Raw genomic sequence first — 17,006 nt, 5'->3', positions numbered from 1 at the left:
TGTCTGCTTTAAATAAAATGTTTGGAAGACCTACGGGGGTCTCAAACACTCCCAGAACCATGAAGACGAAATGAGAGCAGGGTTAAAGTGCGAAAACCTTTGACTCGCACTCCATTGGTGAAGTGGGAACATTCCCATATCAGGATGGAGATAGAAAACAGTCTGAATGGCTAACGGTGGTTAAGGTCGCCTTATCGAAAGGTGTACGAGTTCAGAAACGGACACGGACATAGTTTGAGTGGATGTATATTTTTGGTTATTACTTGTAAGATACTGTATGTTTGTGACATGCTCTTCGAAGTTGCACTATCATGTGGAAATGTATAAAAGGAACAGGTGGTGGATCCAAGTCATCTCAGTCAGACATCCCGTGACACCTGGGCGTCCCGTTACCTCCTCTCTGTGAGCTTTTGACACTTCACGTGTCCTCGAAAAGCACCTGGTCTGGCACAAGTGCCATGGTGACATCACCACCACTTAGTGTTAAATGGCGGATCTTGATGTTGTTGGTGACTGGCCTATAATTAAAGACAGTCAACGTTAATAACCTGTCGCCTCAAGTTAAAAGTTGTATAACAAATCGCACAAATTAACCCACCATACAGGCACTAGTAACCTGGCCAACATTAATGAGTGATCCCGGCAATTGTTTATATGGTTGTTGACTACGTCACAGCTTAACACAGTCGATGAAAAGATGATGCGAGTGCGATTTGTATATTGCATTCAAGCACACTGTGTGAAGTAAATCATAATTAAACCGATTAAGAAATAAATTGGGAGCTTTGCCGAAAGGCAACACGATACACGGCCGCCAATTTAATGGTAATGTCCAACAGTTAACGTATAGAATCAACATCACTTCATGCATAACCATCAAATTATGCTACTAGATTACGAAAAAAGGCACTCTTTGCATTTCGAAAATATTTCACGACACTGTGATTGCATATTTATTGAAAGCTCATAACTTGACTGGATGACGCCTACAGCTGCATCCATTCTTGTGTAGTAAGTATTCAGGAGGCTTTGACGACGGGGTCGGAGGCACACTTATTTATTAACACCAACTTGTGCACAGTAACGGGTACACACAGTACTTAAAGGGGTATCGTCCCCTTCACTCGGCTAACAGGGAGACACAAAATCTAACCCCGCTAACCTACACCCAAGTCCTCTACTACGGAGCTAGGGGAGGCTACCTATCCCAGCCCTGGTCAAGCTGGGATCCCGGCACCCTGAGTCTCCAGACCGGCTCTTATAAGAACGTCAGTCTGGGCTCTCGGGGCCACGCCACCGGCTTGCCCTGGTCGGCCCTGACAAGGACAGCGAGCCAGGGGAGCTCCGGGGCCTATTCTAGCTGGTCTTCAGTCTTCGCTGGTTTAAGCTACTACTCGACCTCGAGCTCTCCGGCTCACCACCTTTTATAGTACTCGGCCCCCGGGAGGGGCCCGTGGGGGATGCAGGTGCGGACGTCGGTGTGAGCACCTCCTCTGTGTACGACCCTAACCACGCCCCTTGTGTTTGTTAGCCATCCGCGCCCATACACAATTACACCTCTACACTTGTATTGAGAACAGCCTGTGAATGAGTTTTTTTTTGTCAGTCCTGGTTGGCGATCTTCCCAGACTCCACTTCACACGTGCAGGCCCCTCCTACTCTGCTGTGTCCAAAAGCCCCACTCACACATTCACAAACTCCTGCGGGTCGCCTCGCCCTCCTTCACAGTCCGAATGCTCCTCCTGCTTCACGCTGCCTGCATCCACATGGAGGTCGCGTCCTGGAGTAGAATCTTCCACTTCCACTCCTGGCCATGTGTAGTGACTGTGAATGTCACTGTGTGGTGCCGAGCTTACGAAGCCACGGCAGATAATGTGTTGGCATTACGTGTAGCCCGCTTACTGGGCGTAGTACCAGCCCAAGCGGGGCTTGGGTGAGCGCTGGTCAGTGCGGAGGCACCACATAGAGTGTGCGGTGCGGGCTCCCGGTGAGGGAGCGAGAGGGAGCATCAGCCAGGCAGGGTTACGTTGGGGCATAATACGCTGGTTGACCTGCCGACACGTGACCGGATGATATTGGACGGGGGCCGCTGGGCAATCACGTGGTAAAATAGCTCTCCGGAGCCTTCGGGTCAGAGCTTGAGAGATCTAGAAGGTGGGTGGGGCGAGGGGCGGAGCCAGCCCCAGCCCAGGCCGATATAACGGGGGGCCCGTGAGGGGCTCAGATTTTTTCGGGTTGCTGGTGAAGATCCACGTCGGGTTAAAGAACCCTCTAGCCACGCGGTCCGGGACCCAGCTTGTGGTCCGGGCCGGGATAGCGAACAGTGTCTAGTTCTGCCGTAGCGTGGCTAGATGGGGATTCAACACCCAAGTGTAGGTTGTGTTATGTTATGTTGAGTTGGTGGAATAAATAGTGTTGCTCTCAAGACAATGTCTGCGACTCAGTTGAACTCACTACACATGTTCTTCAAGTGTTTGAGATGAGATAAAAAAAAACTTTGAGTTGCTGAGGCAATTAAACAAGCACCGTATAAATGCAATTATTATAACATAGTGAATGATTGGGAGCTTGAATTGAGTGTTCAAATTCATTCGTTTCATTAGAAATGCCTGTGACAAAGGTGCATCTATTGGATTTTTATTATCTCAAACTTGCACATCTACCTGGTCTCTTTCACTTTGTACTGTTGAAGAAGTCCACCCACACCTCCACTTCCACAAACTGCTGGGAGTTACCTCGCTCTGCCTCACAGTCAGAAATCTCCTCCTGCTTCACTTTGCCCCCCTCCAAATTTCACCTTCGCCTCTTCATATTTCACCTTGATACCTTTCAAAGTATAATAACCTTTCAAAGTGTCCAAGCAGGAATTTTCTTCTGGTTCTTGTTTCATGAGGGATGGGCTCATTGCAGCACTTTGGCTTTTACAAGTCGATTTCAAACTCCACCCCTTCTTCTGATGACTATGTGTTCTCTGGTGTCTTTGCAGACCTGATGACTGTGCAAATGCCTTCTCACACACAGTGCACTTGAAAGGTTTCTCTCCTGTGTGCGTTCTCTTGTGTTGTTTAAGAATAGCTGAACTTGAAAATGCCTTCTCACACACAGTGCACTTGAAGGGTTTCTCTCCTGTGTGTGTTCTCTGGTGCCTTTTAAGATTTTGTGACTGTGAAAATGCCATCTCACACACAGTGCACTTGAAGGGTTTCTCTCCTGTGTGTGTTTTGTGGTGCTTCTTCAAGTTTCCAGCGTAATTCGTGATGTAAGGACACTGGTCACAGTGGTGTTTTTTTATACTGAGCTGTGCCGAGTGTCTTTGCTCCATCAGACCAATTCTGCAGAGGAAGCATCAGAAGAAGCGTCAGCTGCAGACAGAAAAAAATATGCACACCATCTACGTCAGCATCGAGTCACAGAAGAATGCATATATACAGTCACACTTTAATTTACCGTCTATACTTATTCATATATTTATGATGTAGTGAAAAAGATTCCCCAATTCAACATACGGGCTGTTAAGGCACACTATAAGAGGGCAAGTGGTTAGAAATATGCCTGAAAGACCGAGTATCTTCAAATTAATGTTAACCCAAAACTCCACACACACAATTTCGGCTGTCTACAAAAGGAACATTTATTTAAGCAACATTAATCTAACATAGCAAAGGGTGTTGGACATAATAGTATTATGCACACATGTATAAATTCATATTCAATCGTAACTTAAGTGAAGCCAGGCTCAGTTGTGCTTGAAAGCTCGGATGAACAGATCTAATTTCAGCTGCATATGTGCTGTGTTAATTTTATGACTGTTACCATGCTAATAAAAAGTTCCAGAGGAAAACAAAAAAAATATTGTTTTGATTCAATCTCCGATTTCAAAAGAGTAATTATACAGCAAATACAAACTTGACACTGTTACACACTGACATGGTAAAAATGTGGTGTTTTGTTGTATATATAGGCATTTTCCCAAAATTGAAATCAAGAATAATTCTTCCAATATTTTTTGGGACATGAAAGGGTGAGGTACAACCCGCTCCCTCACAACAGATACCTTTCACACCGACCAAGCAACAGAGATAAGCCATAAAAGGTAATTTTAAAAAAACCCAAAAACAAGAGAAGGGGGAAGGGGTTTTGCTAATGAGATTCTGGAAAATCTCGACAGGACTTCAAAAGGCCCCCTCAAAACAACAGACAGTAGACGCCACGATATACATATTTTTTTTCGTTTCTCTTAATACAACGGTTAAAAGTTCAGAACTTAGCGACAAAGATGAAGTCGATATCATAGTCTGCCACACTCACCCAGATTAAAAACCAGACTGCAGTCCCATTGGTGGGCTTGATTTATTAATTACCTTATTTTACTCCCATTCACCTGACATATTGTTTCTTGTTGTATCTTGCTATCTACATGACGTTACCAAAAACCAAGAAATACGAATTCCAGCAGTCAAGAAAGCTTAAGTAACAACTAAATATAACGTGTAAAACAGCACAATCCCTGGATACAGACACACGAAGGTTAATAAAACCATAGGAATATACGTGGTTATAACAATGATAAATCACAAATCTTGAATAAACAAACCAAATAATAATTATGAAGTATTAGACCAAGGGTCATCCAGGAGGGATGAGGCGAAATAGGTCAATCACACATAACCAAGATAAATGCATCTCATAGAGAGAGCCTCCCAACCGCTTTTGTCTCCCAGCAGCACGTGATAGAAATTGCATACGCATGCAGAGGGCATCTCCCCTTAAAAATAAAAATCAGATACCACGATGGAAGTACGGTAAACACTACATAAAACATAATTTAAGTCACTGACAGAAATCAGAACTACAAAAGTGGTACGGTATCAAGCTATAAGAGGTAAAATAATATTGTTTTACTTTCAAATGGTACAACAGAGAAATAACTTCAAAAGCCACAACACACCTCTTTGTGAGAGGCAAAGAATGCCACACCCAGCCGTGGGGGAAGAGGGGGAAAAACATACCCGGACAGGGGGACCCCCCCCCTCCTTCCAGATTAATTATTGCAGAGGGTTGGAGGACTGAAAGGACGCACTTGGGGGCAATCTGGAGCAGCTGTTTCCATTGATGGCAGGATGGCTTGAGGAAGGCGCCGGGAACCAGGCTTTGATGAAACTTATATTTAAAAAAATCAGAACACACACACGTATGCCGGACAAACAACTATTCCCACAGGCTGAGAGCGAAATCAAAGGAAGTTCCGGTGGTTTTTGAGAAGGCGAGCCGAGGGGAGAGATTTTCACGTAAAAACAGAGACACTACCCATACATTACTGCTACTGCAAGGGACAGAAGAGCTACGACCAGCGAGCAGACTCCGGGGCACGGCCTCGAGATCAACAATGGGTGGTGTCTCGCAGAGAAGAGGGGGGAGGTGATACTCGGTGCTGAGTTCGGCATGGACCGACATAGTATCGCTGAAAGTTTTATTCTACATTTATCCTGATGTTTTGAGTCGCTTGCAAAGTCAAGGATTGCGATAAGTTGTATTGTACTAAGCTATCAGAGTTGTGTAAGAGGTGTGCAAATACAATTTACAAGTTTTGAGAGCGAGTGCCAGCTCCCACAAACCAGCAGGGTTGCGATCGGCAGGCTCCGGGAACCTGCCCCCGTGACTGGCACATTGTCAACGAGCTGCACCAGCAGAAGCCACGAGTCTACGAAGTCAACGCAAAGAGTTGAGTACTGCAAGCAGCAGGCTCCGGGGTGAGAATCTGCAATCAACCAAGGATGGCGAGGCTTGCTGTGTAGCGACGGGTCACGGAGTCAGAGTTCAGCGCTGACAGAAGAAGTGTCGCTCAAAGTCACTCTATACTGAGTGTCAGCTCCCACCCACCAGCTGCACGATCAAGGAGAGCAACGTCAAGCAATCAACCTCGAGAAAGGGCGGAAAGCGCCCAGCATCGTCCAAGCCAGCATCGCTGAGAACCAGATGCACGCGCAATCGTGCACCGCCAGAGAGCACGGAGCAGGAGAGAGAGTACGGAGCAGGAGAGAGAGCACGCAGCAGCGCCACCGAGCGCCACCGAGCAAGGGTGTCAGCTGCCAGCGAACAAGCGACAAGCGTTTTGCCGACTCCGAGGAATTAATCGATTGTTCCGATTACCCAGTTTGACAACGTAATCATTGAGGGTTAAATGTAAGGAACAATGAGGAGAACATCTCCAGGAGTACGGTGTTAACAATTCCAAGCATAAGAGTTCGCATATTAGAGTGTTATGTTTTTGCTTAGAAATTAAAGTTGCTTAACACAGAAGTGTCTGAGTGGTGCCTTCCTACGTTCATGCATAATAATCTTAATTGTAAGAACTGTATCGTGTGGTGAGATGTGAATTTGGAGACCTGACATAAACAAAACACAGACATGATCAGTCAATGTTAAAGCGAGAATAATTGTATTACCCGATTGATAATACAACCCTAGACAACGATGCCGAGCTTAATTTAGCATAATTACATCACACTTGCATAACTTCCTACAACTCATTGTTATTATCCCGTTTGATAATACGACTCTAGACAACGAAGCTAAGCCCAGAGGCGTAGCTAGGATATTTTGCGCCCGGGGACGAACTATAAAATTGGCGCCCCCCCCCCCCCCGTTTAATCACATTTTCCTATTACATCGAATAAGGAATAACAATTTAAATTTTAATGAAACATTGTATTTAAAGAAGCAAATTTATAGAAATTATATTACATGGCTCACTAAGTCACTGTCGTAGACTGGTTGACATAGTCTACAAAAGATTAATTTTTCTTGATTTCACTGTCGCAAACTGGTCAATCACGTAATCAAAATCTGTTTTTTCCAATGTTTCTCTTTCAACGCTAAGAAGAGCAAGATCGCTGAGACGATCTTGTCCCATTGAAGCACGCAAATACGACAAAATAAGTTTCAATTTGCTGAACGACCGCTCACAGCTTGCAATTGAAACTGCTATTGTTAATAAAATTTGCAGTGAAATTCGCAAATTCGGAAATATGTCGTCTCCATCAAACACAATAAAACTAAGAAGATCCAAAGAAGTTTCTGGTAGAACTTCATTCCGGTTACTGAGCAGCATTTTGCAATCTCCAATTTCTGTGAAAAAGTTCGTGGCCATTGATGTCGGTGTCATAGAAATTTTCAAAATCTGTGCAATTTCGACGAATTGCATCGACATCTGTGTCGGATAGAAGAGTTTTGACGTCCAGCAGAAATCCAAATTTTGTGTTCATGTCTTTTAGTCATAAAAACCGTGTTGACATCTCCTGTTGAAGTCGATAAAATACGCTCTTCATAACCCGCACAATTTCTTCTTCTGCTGAAAGTCCTGCATCTCTTGCCAGTTCTCCTGGCATCTTCCGACGTCGCCTAATTCTTCTGTCCACATCGATCCCCCAGGCTGTGCATCGTGTTTTGGCGTTTTCTACAGCAACTTGGCTCAAATCATCCCGAAACTTGACACATTCATGCTCCAAAGATTCAAGATCAGTTGCTGCTTCCTTGAAATTCATAGTAGGATCCTGTAAGCGCTTCTGAACACGATAAAATTTTCCAAGAATGACATTCCAGAAATGTAATTAAACTATGAAGTTAAAAATTAATACGCATGCCTGTAACTGTTCTGCATCACTTCTGGTTTCAGGCGTCATAGTTACGTCCTCCGATAATTTGTCTAGCAGCCCTACTAGTTCATCCAGTCCTTCATAGATAGCTTTAACAGCTTCTGATCGTGCACTCCAGCGTGTTTCAGACTCCCGCTTTACTGTGATGGGCACAGCGTTTTTTAACTCTTCCCAACGAATTGTTGAACGAGAGAAAAAAATATATATACTTTCAACTGTTCCAAAAAATATGACGACAAGTGGATCCTGTTTAGCTGAGTGTACTCCTGCTAAGTTTAAGCTGTGGTTGTCACAGTTGACAAACAATGCTCTGTGATTTTTGTCACATATTCGTTGTTGAAGGCCGGATATATGCCCAGTCATCACAGCAGCATTGTCATAACATTGTGCCCGACAGTCGGCTAGAGGTATGTTGTCAAATTTCAGTCTCTCGACGATGGCTCTATCTAGGCTTGCTGCATCTTTTGCATGTATCTCGATATAACCTAAAAATGATTATTTGATAGTTACTTTTTTAGTTTGAAAATCCACATCCACAAATCTTATGACCTGAGAAAGCTGTTCCCGATGTCCTAGATCAGGAGTTGAGTCAAGTAAGATACCGTAGTACTTGTTTTTCCTGATATCACTCAACAAATGGTTCTTTACAGTCGACGCAAGTATGTGAATACATTCATTCTGGATTTCCGGTGACAAATAAGAAACTGATCCCGGATTTTCTCCTGCGGGTTGTACGTGTTTTGCTAACAATGGGTCATACTGAGCAACGAGTTTGATCAACGCGAGAAAGTTTCCAACATTTTTATCCTCATCCGCATTCAAATTTTCCTCATGGCCACGTAGTGACAAATTTTGTGAAACCAGAAACTTAATACAGGTGAGTATTCTTTGCAGTATATCTCGCCAACGTTGTTTTTCCAAATGAATCTGAGCTTGAACCACTGCGTCAATTCCAGTACCATCAATTATCCTTCGTTCGGCTTCCTTCCATGTAGTAAAAGCTGTGCGGTGGCTAGGATTGTTTTCATCAGAATTTAGTTTTTCTGGCTTTCTCCACTTGTTGAAACCGTTTGTTAACTCAAATGAAGCTCGTGAGTTTGAACTCGATGATGTAAATAATAGACAACAGAAACAGTAAGCAGCGGTATTGATTGGTGAATATAATAGCCACGAACGATTCACTTCCTCTCCGTTCGCTAGTCGGCGTTTAAACCATGCTGATGTAATTGAACGTTCTCTGGATACTGATGGTAGATTGTCTCTGTGCTGAAAAGGCAAGGATCCGAGAGTAATCATTTCATTCAGAAGAGGCTGTGATATTTTCGATAGCTTTGTCGTTTTATCAAATTCTAAGTAACCAACATCGTGAAACCTTAGTACAGCAGGAACAGCATCATAATGAGTATCTTCAGCTTCTCTATCAGAAGATTCTTCTATCTCATCTTCCCCGTTACTGTCAACAAGTTTATCATCATGTTGAACCTGTTCAACGACGACGCCCTGGTCCTCAGTGTTTTCGGAGTCTTCCTCAGCATAGACAGTAACATCTGTCTGAACCATGTTTTTCTCAGAGTCCTCAATGTCTTCAACCTTCTCGTTTACATGCTCTGAAATAGGTGATTGATAGCCGCCATCTTCTGATTCTGAAGAGTTGGAGTTTGCAGCTTCAGCTTCTTTCTTCTTGGCTTTCTTTAAAAAGCTAGCCAGTAATGTACTTGACTTTTTTGATGCCATTTCAGATTTTTTTTTTCTTTTACGACATTGAGCGCCACTTCGTTTTCTCCCTGACATGGCTGACAAAAATGATAAATATATTATTATATCACTGAGTGCACTGAAGTGAAAAAAATGTGTAGGCCTAGACAATAACATAGTGGCACTGGAATAGTGCTACTACATGCAGATTAAAAGTACATAATTTATACGCTTAAAGACAGATTATGCTGCAGATATTTAAAAATATCGATATAATAAATTGTATTCTATATTTTAAAAGTATTAATTTATTTATCAAAAAATATCATAAAACATACCTCTTGTTGTTCAAGTAACCAAAATAGGTCGCCGCTTTGGACGCCACCGCTTATAAGCTTCTACTGTCGGTCGTATGCGGCCATGTAACGGCATAGACTTTCCTGCCGAGGTTGACGCTCGTCCGGTGGCTTGTAGTCGTGGCACGGTGGTCTAGCTAACACAGTAACACTCTCACTTAGTGTCCGCCAGCAAGCATGGCTCGGCTCTTAGGTCAGTTCAAATGTAAGGTACGAGCGACGTACACGTATAAGTGAGCCTTGTAGTTAATGCTGCTAAATGAAGGCCACGCTCTGTTGACGTGCGTGGGCTGCTCCGGCTGCTGCAGCTGCCTGGAGCGTGGTGTCACTAATAATAACAAATAAGTATAACCCGTAAAAACAAAGTTTTTCACTATAAATCCTTTATATGCGTGGCAGCGAACTTAATATAAAGGATTTAAAAATATATTCGCCTGTGGAGGACGCCGGGATCGATCCTGCGACCTTTGTTATGGGAAGCGAGGGCGCTACCAACTGCGCTACTCCGCCACGGCCTGTGGAGGGGTTACGCTCTGGGCTCTTATACTGTGACGTTCAGCCAAAGCGATGAATGAGTTATATTTGAATATATGTAAAATATTTTTTTTTGCCTAAAAGTGTAAAATTTTGGGAATTTTTTTTCACGAACATTAATTGTCTGGCACAACGAGTCTGTGTGGAAAATGTCAGCTCGGTTGGATCACGGGAAGTGGGTTAAAAAACGAGCGAAAGATTTGCACGGTCCTAAGCAAGCAAGCAAGCACGCAAGCAAGCAAGCACGCAAGCAAGCAAGCAAGCGAACTTAATATAAAGGATTTAAAAATAGGCCGTCGTAATTTCCGCCACCAAAAAACAGGCCAGTGACTAAGGCTGAAAGACTGCGCCTGTCTGTTGTTTGGGACGTTCTTTCATGTACGTTCTTAATAGGCGCGCGTACCAAAATGTAATTACATGACATGTAGGCTATGTGTGGCGGGATATATAAACTTTTAGGTTGAGGTGTAGATTTGTGCAGTAGTTTCAGGCTGCCGCGCCCGCCGCAATAAGTTATAATGTAACGTTGTAAGCCTCATTTTGGCGCCCCTTAACCTTGGCGCCCGGGGACATATGTACCCCCCTGCCCCCCCCCCCCCTAGCTACGCCTCTGGGTATGACTGTGGCCGAGAAGAACCGAAGCTTCGTTCGGAGCAAAGAGACCACGTAGCTACCACACAGCATTGCGCAGCTGATTAAAAGAATGCCGCCCGACTGATTCGGATCGCCTCCACACTTTGAACACACATACGCAGTGTAGACATGTATTGTGTACAGTGTACACACAAGGTACACACAGTGTACCCACAGAGTCTGCACATACACAGTGTATACACACAATTTATACACACACACACAATGTATACACACAGTGTACACACTATACACACAATAATGTTCACGTTGTTGAGCTCACGCACCCAAGGGGTCTCTGTTCAAGAGAGGGAGCAATGGAAAATAAATGTAAATAAACTTAAACTCAAACCCCGCTCTCTGACGTCACCACTCCGCAGGACCTCATCGGCGTGAGACGTCAGGGGGAGGTGTACCCCGCTAGTGACGTCATGTCACCAAGGTATTCGCCCCCCAATCCCCCCTCCCCCGCGATTTTGAGCGTGACGTCATGTCTAGTTGGTCACTGCTGATTTCCGTTACAGTAAAATCTTTATTTGGGCAAAGCTACGCCGAGTCATTTGCGGCTCATTAACATAATTTGTTCATAAATACGATGGGTTTAGCAGCCAAGCCTAATCATCCGACATGGGCCCGGTTCATTAACATAATTTATTCGGTACACCGCTGCTTGTCGGGGGAGAGGACTGTGTTGAACCCGGAAAGTGACGTCATGTCACCTCCTGCTGTCTCGTGACGTCACGAGATACCAGGAGGCTGCTGCTCCTCGCGCGCGCTCACTGAGATCCCGAGGTGAGAAGTTCACATCGTTGCTGTGGTTGTTGTTTACCCAGGTAGAACCTCGCTCCTTCTCCCCCTCGTAGGGATATCAATTGAGTAGCAGCGCGTATGGAATCGATGTCCTGGTTGGAACATTACAACGCGGGGCCTTGCCTCCTACCCTCGCCTGATTGCATTTGCTTTAATTCTCTGCTTAAGTTTAATTTGTCTTTACCTGGCTTACTACTTTAAAACTTTTTTCATTTCTACAGTGTATTTATTTATTTTAGCGGTCCAAGCTCACTGAGCTATACCGCTCTTTTTCAGAAGCGACCTTCCCACGAAGTGGCTTATCAACGTGTGGGACTGTATATATAAAATGGAAATTTGTGATTATGTGTGTCTGTTAATAATGTTTAGCGTACTTCTCGACATGCAACAAACTTGAAATTTTCCATGTGGGTACTTTCCAGGCTATACACCATGCAAAAATTATAAAAATAGACTTTTGTATTTTTTTTGGGGGGGGGGGGCAATTATGCATCTATATTTTGCACGGCAAGTGAGCTATGACGTCACATCTGTCATGTGAGCCGTGTGCGGAAGCGTCACCCAGTGTGCCTGCTCATGTCACGCACCCCCCGAACCCTCCGCGGCTAAAGTTAAATACAAATGTGTTGCAGGTCTCAGGCGTTCTTTGCGCAGCATTGCTTTATTATTTCAGTCGTTTACTGCCGTACGCCAGAGGTGTGGACTCGAGTCATGCGACTTGGACTCGAGTCAGACTCGAGTCATGATTTTGATGACTTCAGACTCGACTTGGACTTGCCTCATCTTTGACTCGACTTGAATCGGGACTCGAGAGCAAAGACTTGAGACTTACTTGTGACTTGCACAACAATGACTTTGTCCCACCTCAGAGGTGTGGACTCGAGTCATGCGACTTGGACTCGAGTCAGACTCGAGTCATGATTTTGATGACTTCAGACTCGACTTGGACTTGCCTCATCTTTGACTCGACTTGACTCGGGACTCGAGAGCAAAGATTTGAGACTTACTTGTGACTTGCATAACAATGACTTTGTCCCACCTCTGCCGTACGCACACTGAACGTTGTGTGTGTCTGCTGCAAGCGCGTGTATGTGTACCTATGTACGCGCACACGTTTGGGTGTGGGGAGCGGAAGTGTAGTGGTTAGCGCGCTGTGCTATGAACCCGGCGACACGAGTTCGATTCCCGCTCACGGCCACCACCGGTGACGATTATTTGAACCGGTCCTTGGCCTCCCCTAAGTCGACTCAGCCTCAAACGAGTAACTGGTGTGGTGTGTGAACATCGCCACTGGGGAGACAAAGGCGGCCGGGCGTCGTGAATCCAAGTCCCGGGCGAAGCCGGGTAGTAAAGCTAGTCAGTCAATACTCTAAACACGTGGTGATGTTGAGGGAAAAACCGGAGGATCCGGAGGAAAATCTATGCGACCACGGGGTGAGAGAGACACTCAAACTCCAAATATACATCCATAATTCAGGTTTGTTTGGGTTAGATGGCGTAAATATATATGAAGGTGTCGTTAAACCCACCAACACTCGACAGCCAATTAGTAAGGGTTGTCACGTAAACAGAACGTGGCCAATTCGTCAAAAGTACAGCACACCGGTTGTGTGTTGGAGAGCCAAGCCACAACATTTACAATCTGAGTATGACGTTTTGCCAGTAATTACAACCAGCTTCATCAGGCGACAGCCAAATGTTGTGGCTTGGCTCTGTAGGAATAGAAATCGGCTCGCTGGGTTTATAGCTCAGCACGCTAACCGTTGCACTACCACTCCCCACTCAAGCACAAATATTGTCGGAAGTATTGTATTTATTCAGTACTAGCTAAGTTACCCGGCTCCCACAGGTCTCAGTAATCAAACATTAATAGTAATCTTGATTTTAAGCTTTCGTGACTGCAGGAATCCATACTCTTTGGTTCTTTCGGTAAAGTCACGTAGTTAGAACTAAAATGAAACATATCACGACGTTTCGATCGCAACACAAGCGGTCGTCATCAGGATGTGAAAACCCTCCCCGTAGAGGTGGTTAAATCTTGATTTGAATTCTAGATTTGAAGCTTTCGTGACTGCAGGGATTCATATTCTTAGGTTTTTTTCGGTAAAGTCACGTAGGTAAAAAACATTAAAAAGTAAAATAAAATAAAAAATAAAAAATCACGACGTTTCGGAGGCAACACAAGCTTCCGTCTTCAGGTGGTACCGTCACAGCCACGACAGCTGTATCAAGTAAATGAGAGATTGCAGTAGCTACCACTCCGTTTATATAATGGTTGGAGAAGATCGTGGTGCAAGGGGCGCATACTTATTATTAATATGGTAAGGTGAGGCTTGAGACTAAGAATAGACTGCATAACAAAGGCTGAGCCTTTGTTGTGGAGAGGTGCGGTTTGTGACTCAACCTGTGGCAGGGATACCACCACTAAACATGGTAAAACTGTAATAGTTGTCTGTCAAATAAGATTGGCAAATAAGTGTAGTTAAATCTTTTTTGCATGGTTAATCACATACTTCCAATGATTACCTAGTTTGTAACCGTCATCACGGTTGAAATTATGTCTGTGTTTGTATATTTGTATGGCTTCGTGCACATGATTTGAAGCTTTCATAACTGCAGGAATCAATATACTCTTTGATTTATGACGACCGCTTGTGTTGCGATCGAAATGTCGTGATTTGTTTTATTTTATTTCTAACTACGTGACTTTACCGAAAGAACCAAAGAGTAATGTAATGTCTTGCCATGCTGGTTTTGTTAGAATAATTTATTTCTGCCAATGAAGTCAGTAAATCTGTTTTTTTGTGACGGTTTTTTGCTTGTGTTATTCAATCACAGGGCTTGTTTGTTTCATAATGAGGACAGCTTTTAAATCTGTTTCCCTTGAAGAGCTTCAGGATAGACAATGTTGGATGGTTTGTCATCTGATGGGTTTAATCGAATGAAGCTTCAATTTTGGCATACATGTCGATAGCAAATTGGTGGAAGAGCTCTTTGCATCTCAAGAAGAGATTGAAGCTGCCGTTTCGCACCATGATTCTGAAGGCAAAGAAGTCCATGGCAGAAATATTATTTTGTGTTTGCAAGCCTGTTGCTGGGTCAGTTTGGCGAAGTAGGAAATGGTAGCCATCATCAACTTGCAGGGTTTGCATCTTGGTATTGATGACGTTGTTGCAATGCTGGTGAGCCTGTCTAGTGTTGTCAGACATGCAAGGAGATTTGTGAGAACAAATATAGCAGTGCAGTGGAGACACTTATGTTATGGTGAGTGTAGCCATCATCACCTTGCCAGAAAATCAGTAGACATTGAAGAGTATCATAGGATCTGTGTGTTTTATTTCTGTGTAGGTTATTGTTTCTCAGTTGCAAGACGATGCCTCGAGTGCCATGTTGTTCAGCAGTCAGAATGACAGCGACTTCAGATGTTGTGAGTGCATTTAAGCAGCACTCATGTTGACCATGTGCAGTTTAGTTGGCATGAATGACAACATTGTACTCTGAAGTCATCTTCTCCATGGCACACTTGAAACTGTGACTATAAGAGTTTTCCTTATGGAGCATATCTTGCCACAGCAATAGGAGTTGATGACATTTTTACAATGCTGGTGAGCCTGTCTAGTATTGTCAGACATGTAAGTAGATATGTGCTAATGTAGGTAGGTCATTAGTTAGTGGCAGCAGCCTGCCAATCCGATCATGTACCTGACCCTGCACTTTAAATGTGGGCATGCAGCCAGATGTCGGGACGAGTTGGTTGGTGCCAAAACATGTTATTTGAAAGCACGAGTTCTCTCTTCTATTGTTTTTCGAAATTAGCTTCCATAGGTAGTGTTGGCACATATCAATACTTCTAGATTTGAAGCTTTCGTGACTGCAAGGAATCATCTTCTTAGGTTTTTTCGGTAAAGTCACGTAGAAAGTAAAATAAAATAAAAACAAAAATCACGACGTTTCGGAGGCAACACAAGTCTCCGTCATCGGGTGGGACCGTCACAGCCAGATTAGCTGTATCAAGTGAGGCAATGATTCAAGATGTAATCCCTTAAAAGCGCAGCGGATGTGAGTGTGAAAGCGATGGGTATTACCTTGTTATCTCGGCATCTCTTGAGGAAGGCCAGCGTCTCGAGAAGCTGTGACTTCTTGTCTCTTTGTCTGTTAAAAACTCTAACAGATAGGTGGAATTCCTCCCCGTAGAGGGCATTAATTCTAGATTTGAAGCTTTCGTGACTGCAAGGAATCATCTTAGGTTTTTTCGGTAAAGTCACGTAGAAAGTTAAATAAATAAAAACAAAAATCACGACGTTTCGGAGGCAACACAAGTCTCCGTCATCAGGTGGGACCGTCACAGCCAGATTAGCTGTATCAAGTGAGGCAATGATTCAAGATGTAATCCCTTAAAAGCGCAGCGGATGTGAGTGTGAAAGCGATGGGTATTACCTTGTTATCTCGGCATCTCTTGAGGAAGGCCTTCCTTTCACGAAAATTAATTGTCACGCACAACGAGTCTGTGTGCAAAATGTCAGCTCGATTGGATCACGGGAAGTGGGTTAAAAAACGAGCGAAAGATTTGCACGGTCCTAAGCAAGCAAGCAAGCACGCAAGCACGCAAGCAAGCAAGTGAACTTAATATAAAGGCTTTAAAAAAACTACGACATTTCGATCGCAACACAAGTGGTCGTCTTGAGGAAAAGGGGAGTTAGCTTCCAAGGCAAATTGTTTATAAGGGGTTTGAAATGGGCATAGCCCAAATGTCAGCAGCCAATGATAATGCAAGTTGTGGGCAGCCAAACTGACGGTGGTTGGTTTTCCACCAAAGAAAATTACAAAAAATAACAAAAAACTATGAAGTTTCGATCGCAACACAAGCACTTTAACATATGGCAAGAGAAAGAGAGGGGGGGGGGGTGTTGAGGAGCGGGGGGGAGTTGGACGCTTCGGCAGGGGGTTGGAGTGTGCAGGTGTTACAGGTGGTGAAGGTGAGCAGGTAAAATAAAAATAGAGCGAAAAACACTAACTCACCAGTAAGTACGCATGGAAAGCTCGTAAGGTGTAGGTTTCATGGTGTTGGCACAATTTGGTTCCCAAAGTAACGTATACGCGTGCAAAGTCTGCTTTATTTATATAGATGTGTCCTATTTTTTGTCTCAGAATATTTTTTGTATACGGTTTACCAATGTTTACTTAAATTGTTTCGTTTTTAGTTTATTTGGAATACAGTACAGTTCTTATTTCAATTGTGATGTACCTAACGCCATTACTTGGGTAAAGCTTAAGTATTGAATATCGCTCTTTTAGCTGTCGCATGCCACTTTCCAAGAACGTA

General features: G+C 43.9%; 1 protein-coding gene across 3 annotated transcripts in view; it reads left to right on the top strand.

Annotated features, from left to right (window-relative positions):
- Window positions 1-11,604: 11,604 nt before the first annotated feature.
- The window catches only part of LOC144953565 (uncharacterized), a 60,063-nt gene continuing 54,661 nt past the window's right edge, over window positions 11,605-17,006 (top strand). For all 3 annotated transcript variants that reach the window (XM_078884146.1, XM_078884147.1, XM_078884145.1), the window contains exon 1: window positions 11,605-11,665. The gene's annotated coding sequence lies outside the window, so the exon portion shown is untranslated. The remainder of the gene's footprint in view (window positions 11,666-17,006) is intronic.

The sequence above is a fragment of the Lampetra fluviatilis genome, chromosome 78 (genome assembly GCF_964198595.1).
Source record: "Lampetra fluviatilis chromosome 78, kcLamFluv1.1, whole genome shotgun sequence".
NCBI classification, from domain to species: Eukaryota; Metazoa; Chordata; class Hyperoartia; order Petromyzontiformes; family Petromyzontidae; genus Lampetra; species Lampetra fluviatilis.
Note: the sequence above shows the minus strand (reverse complement) of the source record. Positions and strands in the feature narration are given on the sequence as shown.